This window comes from Theropithecus gelada, chromosome 7b, assembly GCF_003255815.1.
Source record: "Theropithecus gelada isolate Dixy chromosome 7b, Tgel_1.0, whole genome shotgun sequence".
Classification (NCBI taxonomy): Eukaryota; Metazoa; Chordata; class Mammalia; order Primates; family Cercopithecidae; genus Theropithecus; species Theropithecus gelada.
The window spans coordinates 49676110-49694675 of NC_037675.1; the positions used below are offsets into that span (position 1 = coordinate 49676110).

The 18566-nt window shown below is 33.1% G+C and overlaps 1 non-coding gene across 1 annotated transcript; it reads right to left on the reverse strand.

The window, feature by feature from the left end:
- Positions 1-3771: 3771 nt before the first annotated feature.
- Positions 3772-3874, reverse strand: LOC112629515. Its single transcript, XR_003120622.1, has one exon. It is a non-coding gene; the product is annotated as a U6 spliceosomal RNA (small nuclear RNA).
- Positions 3875-18566: the final 14692 nt, after the last annotated feature.

Here is an 18566-nt window from a genome sequence, read left to right on the forward strand (position 1 = left end):
ATATGGTGTAAGGAAGGTGTCCGATTTCAATATTCTTCATATGGCTAGTCAGTTCCCCCAGCACCATTTATTAAATAGGAAATCCTTCCCCCATTGCTTGTTTTTATCAGGTCTGTTGAAGATCAAATAGTTGTAGGTGTGTGGTCTTATTGTTGGGTTCTCTATTCTGTTCCATTGATACACGTGTCTGTTTTTATACCAGTACCATGAGGTTTTGGTTACTGTAGACCCATCATATAGTTTGAAGACAGGTAGCATGATGCTTTCAGCTTTATTATTTTTGCTTAGGATTGCCTTCATTGTTCTGGCTCTTTTTTGTTTCCATATGGATTTTTAAATAGTTTTTCTAGTTCTGTGAAGAACTTCAGTGGTAGTTTAACAGGAATAATATTGAATCTTTACATTGTTGAGGGTAGTATAGCCATTTTAACGATACTGATTCTTACTATCCATGAGCATGGAATGCTTTTCCATTTGTTTGTGTCATCTCTGATGTCTTTGAGCAGTGGTTCATAGTTATCCTTGTGGAGATCCTTCATCTCCCTGGTTAGCTGTATTCCTGTATTTTATTCTTTCTGTGGCAATTGTGAATGGAAGTCTATTTCTGATTTGGCTCTCAGCTTGACTGTTGTTGATGTACAGGAATGCTAGTAATTTTTGCATATTAATTTTGTGTCCTACAAATTTGCTGAAGTATAAGGATATTTTGGAATGAGACTATCAAGTTTTCTAAATATAGTATCATGTCATCTGCAAACAGGGGTAGTTTGACTTCCTCTCTTCCTATTTGGATGCCTTTATTTCTTTCTGTTGCCTGATTGCCCTGGACATGACTTCCAATACTCTGATGTATAGGAGCGGTAAGAGAGAGAATTCTTGTCTTGTGGCAGTTTTCAAGCGGAATGCTTCCAACTTTTGTCCATTCAATACAATGTTGGCTGTGAGTTTATCATACATAGCTCTTATTATTTTTAGATATGTTCCTTCAATTTCTAATTTATTAAGAGTTTTTAACACGAATGGATATTGAATTTTATTGAAATCTTTTTCTTCATCTATGGAGATAATCATATAGGTTTTGTCTTTAGTTCTGTTTATGTGGTGGATCACATTTATTGATTTGTGTATGTTGAACCAGGCTTGCATCACAGGGATAAAGCCTATTTGATTGTCATGAATAAGCTTTTTGATTTGTTGCTGTATTTGATTTGCTAGTATTTTGGTGAGAATTTTTGCATTGATGTTCATCAAGTATATTGGCCTGAAGTTTTCTTTTTTTTTTGTCCCATCTCTGCCAGTTTTTGGTATCAGGATATTGCTGGCCTTGTAAAATGAGTTAGGGAGGAATCCCTTCTCCTCAATTTTTTGGAATAGTTTCAGTAGGGATGGTACCTGCTCTCTTTGTACTTCTGACAAAATTTAGCTGTGAATTCATCTGGTCCTGGGCCTTTATTTGGTTGGTAGGCTATTTATTCTGCCTCAATTTCAGAGCTCATTATTGGTCTGTTCAGGGATTCATTTTCTTTCTGATTCAGTCTTGGGAGGGTGTATGTGTCCAGGAATTTAACCATTCCTGTAGATTTTCCTATGTATGTGCATAGAAGTGTTCATAATCTTCTCTGATGATTGTTTATATTTTTGTGGGGTCAGTGTTAATATCCACCTTGTTTCTGTGTTTATTTGAATCTTCTTTCCTTCTGTATTAGTCTGGCCAGCAGTCTATCCATTTTATTAATTTTTTCAAAAACAACAAGCTCCTGGATTTACCGATCTTTTGAATGAGTTTTTTTGTGTGTTTCAATCTCCTTCAGTTCACCTCTGATTTTTGTTATTTTCTGTCTTCTGCTAGGTTTGGGATTTGTTTGCTCTTGCTTCTCTAGTTTTATTAGTTGTAATATTAGGTTATTTACTTGACATCTTTCTGACTTTTTGATGTGGGCATTTATGCTATAAACTTTCCTCTTAACATTGCCTTAACTGTGTCTCGAAGATTCTGGTATGTTGTAATTTTGTTCCTATTAGTTTAAAAAAACTTCTTGATTTATGCCTTAATTTTATTATTGACCTAAATAATAGGTATTTACGAGCAGATTATTCAATTTCCATTCAATTGTATAGTTTTGGGTGAATTTCTTAGTCTTAATCAGTAATTTGATTGTGCTATGGTCTGAAAGACTGTTATGATTTCAGTTCTTTTGCATTTGCTGAGGAGTGTTTTACTCCCAATTACATGATTGTTGTTAGAATATGTGCCATGTAGCAACGAGAAGGTATATTTTGTTGTTTTTGGGTGGAGAGTTATTTTAATATTTATCAGGTCCTTTTGATCCAGTGTTGAGTTCAGGTCCTGAATATCTTTATCAATTTTCTGCCTCAAAGATATGTCTAATATTGTCAGTGAGGTGTTAAAGTCTCCTACCATTATTGTGTGGGAGTCTAAGTATCTTTGAAGATCTCTAAGAACTTGCTTTATGAATCTGAATGTTCCTGTGTTGGGTGCATATATATTTAGGATAGTTAGATCTTCTTGTTGAATTGAACCTTTAACCATTATGTAATGGCCTTCTTTGTCTTTTTTGACATTTGTTGGTTTAAATCTGTTTTGTCAGAAACTAGGATTGCAACCCTGTTTTCTGTTTTCCATTCTCCTGGTAGATTTTTCTCTGTCCCTTTATCTTGAGCCTATGTGTGTCACTGCATGTGAGATGGGTCTCTTGAAGATAGCATACCAAAGGATTTTAGGACTTTATCCCACTTGCCAGTCTGTGTCTTTTAATTGGGGCATTTAGCACATTTATATTTAAGGTTAGTATTGTTGTGTGAAGATTTGATCCTGTCATCAGAATGCTAACTGGCTATTTTGCAGACTTACGTATTTACTTTATAATGTCACTGGTCTGTGCACTTCAATGTGTTTTGTAATGACTAGTAATGGTGTCGGTGTTTCCTTTTTATATTTAGTGCTTCCTTCAGGAGCCCTTGTAAGGCAGGTCTGTGGTAACAAATTTCTCAACACTTGTTTGTCTAAAAAGCATCCAATTTCTCCTCAGCTTATGAACTTCTGGGTTGGAATTTCTTTTCTTAAAAATGTTGAATATTGACCCCCAGTCTCTTCTAGCTTGTAGGGTGTCAGCTGAGAGGTCCACTCTTAGCCTGATGAGCTTCCCTTTGTGTGTGACCTGGTCTTTCTCTCTAGCTGTCTTTAACATTTTTTTTTCTTTCATTTTGACCTTGGGGAATCTGATAATTACATGTCTTTGGGATGATCTTCTTGTGAAGCATCCACAGGGATTCTCTGCATTTCCTGAATTGAATGTTGGCCTCTGCAGCTAGGTTGGGGAAATTCTCTTGGATGACATCCTGAAATATGTTTTCTGAGTTGGTTACATTCTCCCTATCTCTTTGAAGTGCAGCAATCAGTTGTAGATTCAGTCTGTTTGCATAATCCCATGCTTCTAAGAGGTTTTGCTCATTCATTCTCATTTGTTTTTCTCTATTCTTGTCTGCCTATCTTATGTCAGAAAGTCATTCTTCAAGCTCAGACATTCTTTCCTCTGCTTGGGCTATTCTGCTATTAATATTTGTAATTGCATTATGAAATTCTTGTGTGTTTCAGCTCTGTCAGTTCAGTTACTTTTCTCGATACTATTTTGTCTGTCAGCTTGTTCAATTCTTATCTTGATTTTTAGCTTCCTTGCATTGGGTTAGAATGTATTTCTGTAGTTCAATTAACTTTGTACCTATCCATTCTGAATTCTACTTCAGAGCCAGAAAAATATGGAATACTTCACAAATACTTCAGCATTGCATAGGCGCCATGATAATCTTTTCTGTGTCATTCCAATTTTTGTATATGTCCTACCAAAGTAAGCACTGTCCTTCAATTTTTAGGAGTTCTTTAAATAGTAAGGATATCAACCCTGTGTCTGTGGTATAGCCTATGAATATTATCTCCTAGTTGTCAACAGTATTTTGCCTTGTTTATGATTCACTTTGCAATGTGTTTGTTCAGGGAATCAGATTTATAGCTCTTTCTTTCATTTCCTTTGGATTTGACTCAGAGTTCTACATCATTGTTAAAGAGTAATTTGCCTAAGTTTCTTCTAGTATTTGCAAGGTTTTCTTTTTACTTTTAGATACCTAAGTTATTTGGAGTTTACTCTTTTATATGGTATGAGGTATGGGCCAAATTTTATTTATATGGCTACGGTTTTTCAGCATCATTTATTTAAAAATCCATCTTGCCCCAGTGGTTTAAGATGCCGTTTTATCATATACTGAATTACTCTGTGTGCTGGGGTTAATTTCTGTACTTTCTCTTGCCATCTTTGCCTGTACATCACTACTTTAATTTTACGGGTAGTGTATCACATGTTTTAGTGTTAGAGCAGAGCTACTTTCCTATCATAAACATATTTTCCAAAATTTCCTGGCTATTCTTGCATGTTTATTTTTTCATATGAACTTTAGTGTCGCAATTTGATTCACTCCCTACAATAGTCTGTTGGCATTTGTATTCTTATCACATTCACTTTATATATTAATATATGGATAATTGTTACCTTTTAAATATTGTGTTGTTGTTTTGTTTAATTCTATTTCTGTACCCTTTAGTGTTGTCCTAACATTTTTTCTGTATAAGATTTGCACATTTCTCATTAATTTTTTCTAAATATTTAATATTTATTATTGCCATTATAACTAAAGTTTTCCTACCAATATGTCATCGGTTTATTATTTCTGAGTAAAAAACAATTGATTTTTGAGAATTAATTTTATATTCTGCTACTTGACTGAATTATTTTATGATTTGACTTAGATTTAACATTGATTGCTGCTATCATTGTTTTATGGTGCCACTCCTATGCAAAATAGAGACTAGCTGACTTTTTATTTACTCCTTCTTGGACCACTAATTAATTTATCCTGCCTATTTGCATTGGATAATAGTACCAATACAATAATAGTTGGCATAGTGGGCATCTTTTTCTTGTCCCTGATCTAAGTTATAATACCTGGAGTGTTTATTAAAGAGAACACTGGAGGTACTAAGTAAGATAAAGTAATTAATTTCATCCCATCTTTCCCATTGAAAGAAACTACAAAACCTGGACAGAATGAAAAAAGAAGCTATTTGGTGATAATTATATGCAAACAAACAAGCAAACACATAACCAAACCTAAATCTAAACCCTATACCTTATATACAAATTAACTCAAAATGTAACACAAGTCTAAATGTAAACACAGAAAAATTATCTGTGACCTAGGATTAATCAAAGTGTTATTCATGAAACCAAAAGCATGATCCATAAGCACCTCCTCCCCTCAGTCATTATTGCAAAATATAGGGGGTTTTATTTGTTTTGTTGTTTGGGGAAGGATTATGAGTCCTCTCTTGTCCCATAGAATCCAAATAAGGTCTTCTTTTTCTTCTTTTCTCCTTCATCATCCTATTGCCAAAAGGTGTTTCTGCCTTCTTGTTTGTCTCTTTTTCTTCCCCAGAAGCTATGTCTTTTTAAATTTCCGTTTAAATGTATTCTATCCCTTTATATGGCATGATCCATTGTAAGTTATAATTGCCCCTTTAAATACTGCCTCCCCTTTAAATCATATATGTATATTTTAAACTCCTTCCCTTGTAGTTAACGTCACAATCTGCTTGGATGACATTTATGCAGTATTTTAGATTTAGAATGGATTGAATATTTTTAGTGTCCATTGCAAATCATCTTTAGGCTCCTTTGGCTAATCTCTCTGTTATAGCTTTCCCACAGTTTTTCTTATCCCATCTTTGCTTGCCACAAAGCCTTGTGTCTGTGCAAGAGCATTGTGGCAGCCTGAGAGATCTGCACTGGGATTTGGTGGGATATTTTTCTCTTTTTACTTACAGGTATTTACAATTTCAGCATTGTATTCAAATTATGCTTTAGGCATACATTTGCAAAATTTAACTTTCACTTTTGATCTTTTAAGAATAAAAAGAGAACTTTCCTATTTTTTTGATTTGGAAAGGAAAATTTTGGATATTATATGGCAACCATTGTCCTTAGTTATCCAGAAGGATTGCTGAATTCAATTTCCTCATATTGGGTTAAGTATTTGCATTTATATTCCTAGCAGATATTATCCTCTAATTTTATTTTCTAATAATGTGTTCATTAGATTATGATGTCAAATTTTTCCTGATTTTATAAAATGTCTCCATTACAAAGTTAGTGTAAGATAGGCACATCATCATTTTGAAAACTTTGCTATTACAGAAAGTAAGAAAATGCTGCTAAAATAATAATAATAAGAAAACACATGGGGGCATATTACGAGGTCATAGGAGGCAGTTGTAAGTGACACTTAACAGGCAAATCCTGGAAAACTTAAACATCAAAGTAGGAATCCAAGAGTATGTAACAATCATAAATAAGTAAGCAGGTAAATGAATGGGGGAAGAGTGCTTCTTAAAGTACAATATCCATTGCCAGTTGGTAAATGGTAAGTAATTGCAGAAGATGGAAAAATACAATTTTGTAACAATTATAGTGAAGACTGGTTAGGCAAAGAAGTGATGAATGGTTGCTATAGCTAGGAAGATTTTCTTTAATGAGATACAGGATATTTGCATGGTGTCCAAGTGCCTTCCTACAGATTCCTTATTAGTTGCAATGAAAAATAGTAATACTAAGAAAAGTAACACAACAACTTGACTGAGTGTAAAAACTAACATCAGCAGTGTGAGGCAGATTGACATCCTATGCCTTTCCATGTGAGACCCTTGACCCTTTGAAGGACACAGCATTATTTAGGTAATTTTTAAAACCTGGAATGAAACACCTGAATCTAATCCTGAGAAACATCAGACAAACTCAAAGTGAGGGTAGATCCATTTACAAAACGAAAAGCAGATCATGCCAGGCCCGAAGCAGCATATTTATAATATGTTTCTAAAACATCCTGTCATAAAAAGAGCAAGGAAGCTACACAAGACCACTGGCTCTTTTCAAAAGTTTTCAGGAGTCAACATATCTCATTCCAGCAAAGACAGAACAATTTCATCATCATTAAGGAAAATAATTGTAACAGGTTGAAACAGACCAAATATGATTAAATATATATGTGCTCGTAACAGTTTGAAAGTAATTGCCCATCACTAGTGAATACTAATAAAGCAATATGTTATTTTAAAAACAGGCAATTTAAAAGAAAAAAAATCAAGAATTATTTTATTTTCCTATAAAGACTACCATTGTAAAACCCAAAAGTTAATGGAAAATATTTATTCCCACAGGTATACTCTACTAATAAATCAAGAAAGAATGTAAGCATTTGCATGTTTCATAAGCTTGGCAAAATTAATGGATACAGGAATTGGGCATGAAAGGCTGCTAATAAAAAATGTGAGACAATCAGGTATTCGTGTGCTTGTGTGTGGAAGAAAACACACCCATCACCTATAAAGTAGTTTTGCCAAACATTTTAATCTGCTTATCATGCGTATAAATCTGGCAGATAAATGTTTAAAAATGCATCCTTGGGACTCAACACCAAAATCCAGATAGTGGGAAACTCTGTGGGACACATAACCTATTTTTTTTTCAACAAATAAACTGAAAGAAGGGAGAAAACAGGATGAGAGCAGACCTTATAGATCTAAAGAGACTTAAGAGCCACATCAAACAGTAGCAATGCGTGGATCATAGTTGAGTTCTTTTCAAAGAAACAATGTGTACAGAATATTCCTTTAAGTTTGATTTTATGATATTTAAAAGAAAATTGAGCCAGACATGATGAAGTGTGCCTTGTCCCAGCTGCTGGGGAGGCTGAGGATGGAGGTTCGCTTGAGCCCAGGAGTTCTAGAGCACACTGGGCAACATAGTGAGACTCCATCTTTTGTAAAAAAAGAATACTATTTATGATAATTGTATGAACATTGAGGATATTAAGCTAAGTGAGAGAAGCCAGTCACAGAAGTACAAATACTGCATGATTTCTATATGAGGTATATAAAATAGTCAAACTCGTAGAAACAAAGAGTACAATTGTGGTTGCCTGGGGTTGGGCAGAGTGGAAATGAGGGGTTTCTGTTCAACTAGTATAATGTTTAAGTTATGCAAATTGATTAAGTTTTGGAGATTTGCTATACAACATTGTAGTTGACAATAATGTGTTCTACACATAACACATTTGTAAAGAAGGTTAAAAAAAAAAGTTACCTGTAATCCTGTTTGTGTGTGTATGTGTGTGCGTATACACTTAACAGAAATATATAAATATGTTTACATCAACACTATTTATAATTTCCAAAAACTGTATGCAGCTGACATGTCCATTTACAGCAGACTGAGTTGGGATTAGAGTGAAGTAAGTGAAGCACTTGTTTCAGGAGAAAAAATTAAGTGGCTATAAAAAGACTAATAATGAAGATACATAAATTTAGTACAACATTTTAAAAATCAATATTAATGCAAAAAAAAGCAGGATCCCTATTATTGTTTCCTTTAGCCTCAGATTCCAATGTGGCTCCACATGGAACTGATAATAGAATTTACAAATAATGATACAAAATGGAATGCTACACAGCAATGAGAATAAATGAACAATGAACTATAACTACACACAATAATGGAGACTCCCATAGACAAAATGTTCAGTAAAACAAACCAAATGCAAAAGTGTATGCACTGTTGGTTTCATTTACATCAAATTCAAAAACAGGCAAAGCTAATCTAGGCAGAAGTCAGAACAATGGTTTCCCTTGAAAGGGGGCAAGAGAAAATTTCTGTGACTCTAGGAATATTCAATTTCTTGATCTGTATCTTACATAAGTTTTGTACTTTAGGATAATTCACCAAACTGTTCATTTATTATTTTTGCACTTTTTATATGTGCTATAATTTAATTTTTTAAATAAAAAATGATAATTGGAAATTTTAACACTAGCTATGTAATTGATGATATTAAGAGACTGTCAAATTTTAGGTGTAATATGGTGAAGTGGTTTTGTAAAAATAAAGCTATAAAAGAAACCATATATTTTACAGATAATTACTAAAGTACTTATAGATAAAATGGTATTAAACATAGAATTTGCCTCAAAATAACATGGGAACTGGAAAAGTAGGAGAGGGACTAAAGGAAGTAAGATTGACCATGGGTTCTTATTTGTTGAAGCTTACTTTTGTGTGTATGGATTATTTTTTATAGATTTCCATATGCTTTGGTACATGCCTACACTTTGTATAATAAAACATTAAAAAAAAACCTCCTATAATCGTGACCAATACAATATTGTGTTAGACTATGGAAAGAAGAAGTATGTTAGGACCTAGGTGTGCACTTTGCTCACAGAAAGTGATCAATGGATATATGTGGAATGAAAGAACACATTGATATTAAAACTAGAGAAAATTAGAATTAAAAATTATATGTAAACTATCTTCCTAAATCTCATTCCCTAGCCAAGTCTAGCCATTAAAAATCAAACTTTATAAGATGCCATTATAGTCTTAGTTTTGCTTAAATATGATATACCAATGAATTCAATATAAAATTTGTTTCACCAAAAGGCAGCTTATTTTTGGGCAGTCACATATTTTTAACACAATTTTTAATCATTCTTATAATTTTAACACAATTTATTGTCACCTTTTAACACAATCATAATCTTTAATAGAGAAAGTCATATGACTTATACTTTCTACTCTTGCCTTCTACAAATATTATTTTCACCATCAAATAACTTTGATAAGAAAAGAGGACTGTTTACCATTTCCTTTGATGTCTTGTTAAAAACAGTATTTCGAAGGTAAACACTGCACTTATCTCTCTATAAAATATTTTAACAAAGGTCCATATTTTATGTCAACTGTTTTCTATCTCTCAAAAAATATTTTATGTCATTAATAGCAATCATGTTACAATAAGGTAACATTCAGTTAGATGTGGAGTTTATCAAGAAATCTTCAAGAAAAAAAGTATCTTTAATAACGTGAAGTGTGATTTCCTAAAAGTGAGTGAGGCTTGCGTTCCTAAATCTGAGAGTTGTGCTTTATCACAAAAGAATGGCAGCCAGGATTTTACAGATTTGATTTGGAAAGATATTATGCCTAATTGTGATGGGTCAGCGTAGACATTGCTGGTTTGACTGATGGTTCCATTCCATGCAAAACTCATATAGTGACCATGAACACTCCCTATAGATAGCATTATTTTGCAAGGCTCATTTAAATTTTTGCTTATTTTGTCCAAAAAGTGTCACTTCAGAAATCTGCCTTTTTTTGTTTCTTGACAAGAATAGAAAGATTATAGCCTCATTAGCACCTAATTTCTTACAAGTTCAATTTTAATTCCTCAGTATTACTATTATTTGTAGTGATAGATGTAGTCATTTCATTAATTGCCTCTGGAAGCATCAAACAGAGACATTTGAATCAGACTTTGTTTTCCAGCATCAGGTTCATAGAAACTGCTTTAAGGTTTCTGAAAGTATTGACTTTTGCATTAACAAGATTGATAGATCAGCCAACCATGATAGTTCTATCCAAAAACTGTGCATATATATTTTGGAAAAGGGAATATACTTTAAGCCTCCTGATCATGACAGTTAATTATTTTATTTCCTGGTATTTAGATAAGATCATCTACTTTTTAGATAAGATTATATAGTGTATATATATATGTTAGCTGCTGCTCCACCTACCTAGGCAACATCTCTTAGAAGGTTAGTAAGACTTAGCTGTCCGGTACCAAAAAGAAAGCAAGAAAGCAAGAAGCAAGCAAGCAAGCAAACAAGAAAGAAAAAAACAGCTTCATGTGTCATATGGAATCAGTGTGGTCCTCTCCTTAAGACATGTGAGAGTAAAAACTTTGAGCTCTGAAAATAGGTTCTACCATGACTTACCACTACATTTTTGCCTGGGATACTTCTAGATCTTTAGGTTCTCCCATTGTGATTCTTATCAGTCCAAGATGTTCCTGATTTTCCATCAAATCTCCAATCTGTGTTTCATGTGCATAACTCATAATGACACTTGTGGATTCCCCTTTTAACTGAGTTATCTGTTTTTCTTCAAGGACCTCATTTTAGCTTTGAGTATGCCCTACCTAAGCTTTGCTAATTGACCTCACGCTCCCTGTTGTATGGCCTATATTCCACTGCTACGCTCTCTCTTGTAGGTCTCTCACCAAACCCACACTGTCCATTGTATGTGATATGTATGCGTCCAACGCACTCCTAGGCATACGATTTTAATCCATAAAGAACTCCAGTGTTGTCTTTGCTAGTACCAACATTTCAGAGCGATGGCTATACAGGAAGGGGAGCATAGATTATAAAAAGTATTCACCTAAATCTTCTAGCTAAATTTCAAATGTTTGGTAGAGTGATATATTTGTATCTTGATGTACATGTAGATAATGTTGTTTATTAAAATATTTTCACCTTATAATTGATAACATTGGTAATTTATGGAATCTTTATTCACCCACCTCTCCTTGTATTACTTAAGCTGCACGTTTTATGGCTTGACACAAAATTACTCCAAGGCACCTGTACATAGAATTAGGATATTTTGAGAAAAGAGACTGTGTCCTTTTCACACCTAGCTTTGTTCATTAATTTAACAAATAGGTAATGTGTCCTTATGATGGGCCAGACACTGTGCTGGATACTAGAAATCTCTATACTTAAAAATGTAGCCTTCAGGAATTCTGTGTTCAACAAACACAACAATTTTTGAGTTCCTTATTAATATCTCACTATGATATCAGATTCATTAACCATAAAGGGCTCTCTATGAAAGCTTTGGGTTGAAAATAATGTCAATAATAAAATTTGAACTTATAAAAATTATCTATGCCTATTTGAATGTGGACTCCTGAAAATTTTCTTTACAAACAGTGGTGAAATATCATATCCAAAATTTAAAAAAACTCTTTGCACTCTTCTTTTACTCTTTCAACATTCTGAAATTGTTTGTAAATATTAAAAAAGAAAAATACAATTATTCAGACTGCTGATTGTGTAGACACAGTAGACTATGTTGTCCTCTGAGCCTTCTAGTTTACAAGAACAGATTCAAAGCACAAATGCTGCAACAACAAATATAAATAAGAAAGTTGTAACTTTCTGTTGTTTTCCTTTATAAAAGAAATACACACTAAGTGTGTAAAACTTTTAAAATGCAGAAAACCATGGAGAATAAAATTACATTTCATTCTTATAATAATTTTTAACCTTATGGCTACCATATGCTATTGTTTCTGCTCAAGTTGTTGGACATGCACATGTGAGTAAGTCAGATAAGTTCCCTGTTTTCATCAAAATTATTTTGCATGTGGCTGGGAGATGAGTAAGAAACAAGTAAACTATTAAATCAAATTTGATGACTGCTATGAATAAAATTTTAGAAGGATAAATAGTATCAATACTATTGCTAAGTTGCATGGCTTTAAACATTTGAGACTGGTTTCAGATGTGCTGTGGTTTCTATCTGACTCTTTGGTCCACTCTATATGGAAACTGTTAACACAAGTGATAAACCCACTTATTCTGAATACACAACCGTTGTTTGGTTATGATCTCTCTAACAAGGTTCACACATCAAAGCAAAACTCATTTCAAAGCCTTTTTGAATTAAATTAAATATTTGAGGCACTACAAAAAAATGCACTCCTAAAAATAATCTATGCTTACTGACTTCCTTTCATCAAATGCCATGTTCTGACAAAAAGGTAATCAAGGTTATTCTTGCATGACTTCTCCTTTTAATATTCATGCCATCTTATTGGTTATGGCTCTGCCAGACTCTGACTGCTTCTCTTCTATCATTTTGCATTCTATTAGTTGAAACAGAATTTTATACAGGTAAACATTAACACTGATATAAAAGATAAGCCAGACTTTAGAATAAGGATACCATTAAATAATTTAATGCGTATATATTTTACACAAGACATTGCATTAGGTTACAAAGCAAAGAATGACGGAAAATAATCATAAGTTCATTTTAATATGGTTTCAAACAGATGTTAAGCTATGTTCTAATAAATCATATTGTTTTGTTTGCATAATTACAACCTAAGGCCTTTGTTTCAGCTGTTGGATAATTTCCCTTACCTCAGTGTCATTTTGTTAATGACCAGGGACTATCACATAAACTCCAGTACTCTATAGAGGCTTACTATGAGTCAGAATCAAAGAACCTTTCAGATGAAATTTCCAGTTGCTGATGGAAAACACCACCAATGGAAAAGATGTGTCTCCTACTGATGGGACATTAATTACCTTTATATTTAATAAGCATTTCATATAAACCATTATTTTTCATTATATTTATACATTTTAGGAATTCAAAAGGACCATCACTATGAATACAGTAGACTTTGCTTATCTGTGTGAAATATTTTCCAAAACCCCTAGTGGATGCCTGAAACCATGGATGGTGATGAACCCCATGGTTACCACCCCATAGATACCGTGTTTTTTTCCTATACTTGCCTATGATAAAGTTTAATTTATAAATTAGGCACAGCAGCAATTTATATTGGGCAAATATTCGTCTTCTCTTTGGTAGATCTGAATTGGCAGCATCACTATTCTTGTGCTTTGAGGACATCAGTAAGTAAAATAAGGATGGCTTGAACATAAACACTGCCATAACATGACAGTCAGTTGGACAACCTAGATAGCTATTAAGTGACTCACAGGTGGGGGACATCTACAGCATGCATGCACCAGACAAAGAGATGATTCATGCCACAGGCGGGACAAAGAATATCACACTACTCAAAATGGCTTGGAATTCAAAACTTATGACTTGTTTGTTTCTGGAATTTTCCATTGAATATTTCAGATTGCAGTTGATCACAGGTAACTGCAACTACTGAAAATGAAACTACAGAGATGGAGGGAACTACTGTACTATTGTAAAAAAAAGCGTCTTTGATACTATCAAAAAACTATGTCAGAGATGGGGACACAATTCAGGGCCACGAAGTACAGGACATAAGCCAGAAAATATTTGTCATTCTGAATAGTAGGTGTATTATACTAAATCCACACCTATAAATATTCATATTATATATTAATGTGTATAAAATATTTATAGATATATACGTGTGTGTATTTATATATATAAAGTTATTAATTTCTGCCTTATTTATTTTATTACGTTATTTTATCGGAAAGTTTATATATCATATTTTTAAGTGAACAAATCTAAAAATCTGGTCAAGATTATGGTCATAGTTAGTTCCAAGCCAGACATACAATGCTAACCTTATAAAACTTCTACTCTGTTAAGTGTATTTTTATTGTACAGAAACTGAGTTTTAATTCCAGAAGATAGCTATGTCTTCAGTTTAAAATTTGTAACTAAAGACAAGTAGCAAGCACTACAATAGTTCAACTATAAATCTATTGAACTATGTCTCCAATTTGCCATTCATTGTTTAGACAGTTTGAGAAATTCAGTAATATCTAGTTGAATTTTCTTCTTTTGAAATGAAATAAAAATATATCAGGAATGTCAACATAGTAATAGCCTGACGGTTTTGAGTTGCACATGATTCTGGGTTAAATATTTGCATGTTGACCCTCAAAATTATTGCCAAAAACTGCTTAAAGATATTTAGATTAAACCTATGATAGGCTGGAAATTAAAAGGTATACCATGTTCTTGGTCTGAGGCAAATAATTAATGGCTTTACCTTTACAAATGTGTCAGCATGGAACTTGCCATAGCTGTAAATTAAAGGTGACATACGATGTGGACTTTGCATGCAAAATACCCTTCTGCCAATTAATACCTTACCAGTTAAGTGTCAGTAAATGCTAATTTTAAATGATTTTAGGGTCTTGTATATTCGTATTGATAAATGTGTCAAAGGGATGCAAGTCTTGATGATGGTACCAACTTCACTGCACTAGAAACAAAAGCTAGTAAAGAAAGCTTATAAAGCAGTGAGATAAAATATCAGCTTTGCCTCAGTAACCCATCAGGAATGGGTCTCTCATCTGAATATGAGTTATCTAAGGGCTTGTGATCCATGCCACAGCCTTCACTCTTATTTACTTATTTGATGTTTGCTGTGTTGTAAATTTTTAAAATTAAAAGAAGGATCAATATGTGGGAAGAAAAGAAAAAAATATTTCTCCCTGGTTGCTGTTTTGTTGTTGCATCTGTTCTTTTACTTTATTTTTTTTGCTTATAGAATAAAGGGGAATTATTAATTTTTTCTGCACTCCACTGACATTTCTGGGAAGTTATCTGCAGATGATGATGGATGAAAATATTTATCATCATAGATAGCATTATTTTAAATATGTACCTAAAACTAGTGGAAAGTTTATCTTTATCTTAATAATCAGAGCTTTTTTGTTATGACTGTATCAATTATTAATTATATAAAACCATTTACTTATTTTATAATATGATTTTTACCCATAGACATTTTATGACATTCTATTAAATATGAAGTAGTTGGTATAAATTTAAAAACCCAAATAATGAATTTAATTGCTGAATATTTAAAATGTAAAACTAAATTAGAATTGGGCTATCAGGATGTATATTGCTTTCCTACATCACTACCTGAAAGGCTACACATATTTTACAATATTTTTAGCACAAAAATCTTTACTTGAATATGATCCATTCTCTATTTGCTTCCCTTTCCAAATTAAAGCCAAAGTGATGATTTACAAACTCAGAAATAATCATGCCACTCCCCTATTTAAAATCATTGAATGGCTTTGAAAGTTGTTAGCATACCGGTCAAAAGTTTTGCCAGATAGATGAAGGTCCTCCAGTATCTCTCTACTTTCACGTTGTTTTACTCCACCCCTTTGTATCCCAGCTACATTGGCCTTTCAGTTGAATTGCCACAGTCTTTTCTCACTCAGGAAACCACTGGCCCTGTTCTATCTGTCTAGGCCCTCCCGTTCACTAGCCCCAGTGGCATCCTCTGCGAATCATATCTCACTCCTTTTCTGATTTTAGATGTTAGTTCCTAAAGAAGCTCTTGCTCATTCTGCTGTCTACACATACCCTCTTTTATCTAAATTAAATCCCTCTGATGTATGCTTTTGTAATTTTCTCTTGGCCCATAATACAATGATTTTAATTAAATATTTATTTGTATTTTTACTTGCACTTCCACCTCCAGTATCTACAATAGTGTTATACATAGTCAGTATTAAATAAATGTGTTGGAAAATGTGTTGATTATTTAAATAAGTGGATTGAAATTGTTCAAAGTAATCTCCTATAAGCTCTGTTAAAGTTGAAAAAGTTTTTATAATAGCTGTCTTTTTCCAATCTGTTTTATTTTTACTCATCTAACTTGCTTTTATAAAGGTTCTTTATTCCATTGAAAATTGCATTTGATATGTTTAATGAAGATTAACTGAAGTGCTTTGATTCAGAGGAGAAGCAGTCATAGACTTTAATGTAAAAGATACAAAAAGAAATGACTAGCCCTTCATCCTACGCCACCTTGATTTCTACATGTTGTCAATTAAATATTTTCAGTTAATGCTTGTATGGGTACAAGTATTTGTGCTCTAGACTGATAATTCTCAAGTTGAAATATGTGTTGCCTTAGGAATCCCTCTTCCCCACTCAACCTAAGGTTAACTTTGCTTATTGATGAAAATCAATATTACTACAGCTGTAATATCACTTTCACCCTTGCTGCCACAGCTGCTGTTTGTTCTACTGCCTTAAAGTTTTCAAAGCATAGCAAATGGTAGCTACCCAGAAAATTGACTGAACTATTTAGGGGAGTAAGCATTTAACTGAGGTTTTCTTCTTCACTGAAATATATAAATTAAAGCAACATTTTAAAAAGCATAATTTCCAAAAAATAATCAGACAGTTGTCAAGGAAATTTTATGCCGAAATATATTCTTAGTGATTTTTCCATTTGCAGGTATCACCATACTACTTTCCTCCAAAAGAAAGGAGACTTGAATCTATTTCGATTCTGTAAAAATGCTCATTTTCTCTATGATACAATGACAATTATTTCTTACCATTGATGAATATAATTTAGATGACAATGCTTTAATAAGGTTTCTATCCCTTGATACCATCCATTTTTGCTAATGTCCTTAGCCCATGAGATTTTTAGAGTTTTCACCAACCTCTCATCTGTCAGTGATACATGATGAGATTTATATGTAAAAATTCCATTAATATTAATGAGATTAGCTCTCATAAATCTGATGTTATTGCTGATAGAGTAGATTCTGGAAACAGTAAAATTCTTTACATTAATTAGAGAGCAAATCGGGTTACTTTGTCAAGTATATAAATACATAAAATAAGTAGTGAAGTAATTTAATATGACTAATTAGTCAAAGTCATGAAAAATTCTAATAATTATGATAATAAAGAATTTCAAATAATTGCCATTTTTGTTCTAACAACTCTCTTTTTCTTCCAAGCAAACTGCCATATAGCTCACTTTTCAATAGAGAATCAGTATGGCCTGCCTGGATGTTGTGCAGAGGACTGATTATTGCTGAAGAGTCTATTTGCAGGTTACTGCAAATAGATACAGATGCTATTGCAACTACCATCTCCTGCTCAATCCTACTCAACTTTGGAGATCATTTTTCTAAGACAATCCCTTGAATTGTAGGCATGCTTTTCCTGAGAAAATTTGCTCTTACTGCTTCCAGTTGTCATGGGGCTACTATAAGCCTAGCAGTCATAGGTACAACAATTTCCCTGCTGTTTTTTTCTTCATATGAAATCTTCCTTGGCTACTTGGCATCATCAATTCTGAGTTTCACATCTATATGTATTCTTGTTTGATGTTGATTTTTTCTCTTTGCATAATTCAGATGATTTTCTCTGGGAAGATAATGAATATGTATCTGACCAACAACTGTAATGGCTGACATTTATTTATCATTGCTTATTTACTATTTTTCAACAAACATTTATTGAGCATCTATTATGTATCAGCAAGTGCCAGAGATGTAAAGATAAAGAAATTTCTCTCTGCCTTAAAGGAATTACAGACTAGCAAGGAACATAGACATGCAAAGTAGCAGTGTACATATATATATACAGTACTAATTATGCACAACACATTGTAGAAACACAGAAAAGAGTAATTCCATGAACTTTTGATGCAGACAACATAAACAATCTGGAGAAAGTGGCAATAGCTGAAAAACGAATCCTTATATATTCCTGTGTTCTTATTAACTGGGTTTTAGGGAAGTAAAGATTTTAATATCCAGCTATGGTAATTAAAGTGGATAAGAAATTAAAAGTTGGTATTTTTCTTTTAACTATATAATGCAACATTTTGATCATTAACTTTGCATGGATAAGAGAAGTTGGACAGATGGAACACAGCAAAGTGGTAGAAAATTACTAGGTCTTCTTAAGAAAATATTAAAGACTAGAGGATGGATCTGGTGAGTTAGGTAGAGATCACATTCCTTTATAGTCCTCTAAATGGTATTTAAATGTTCAGGATTATCCCCACTCCAAATCCCCAACTGTCTCCCACACTGCCTTTCTGTTAGTCTTTTGATAATTGTATCTCCAAGC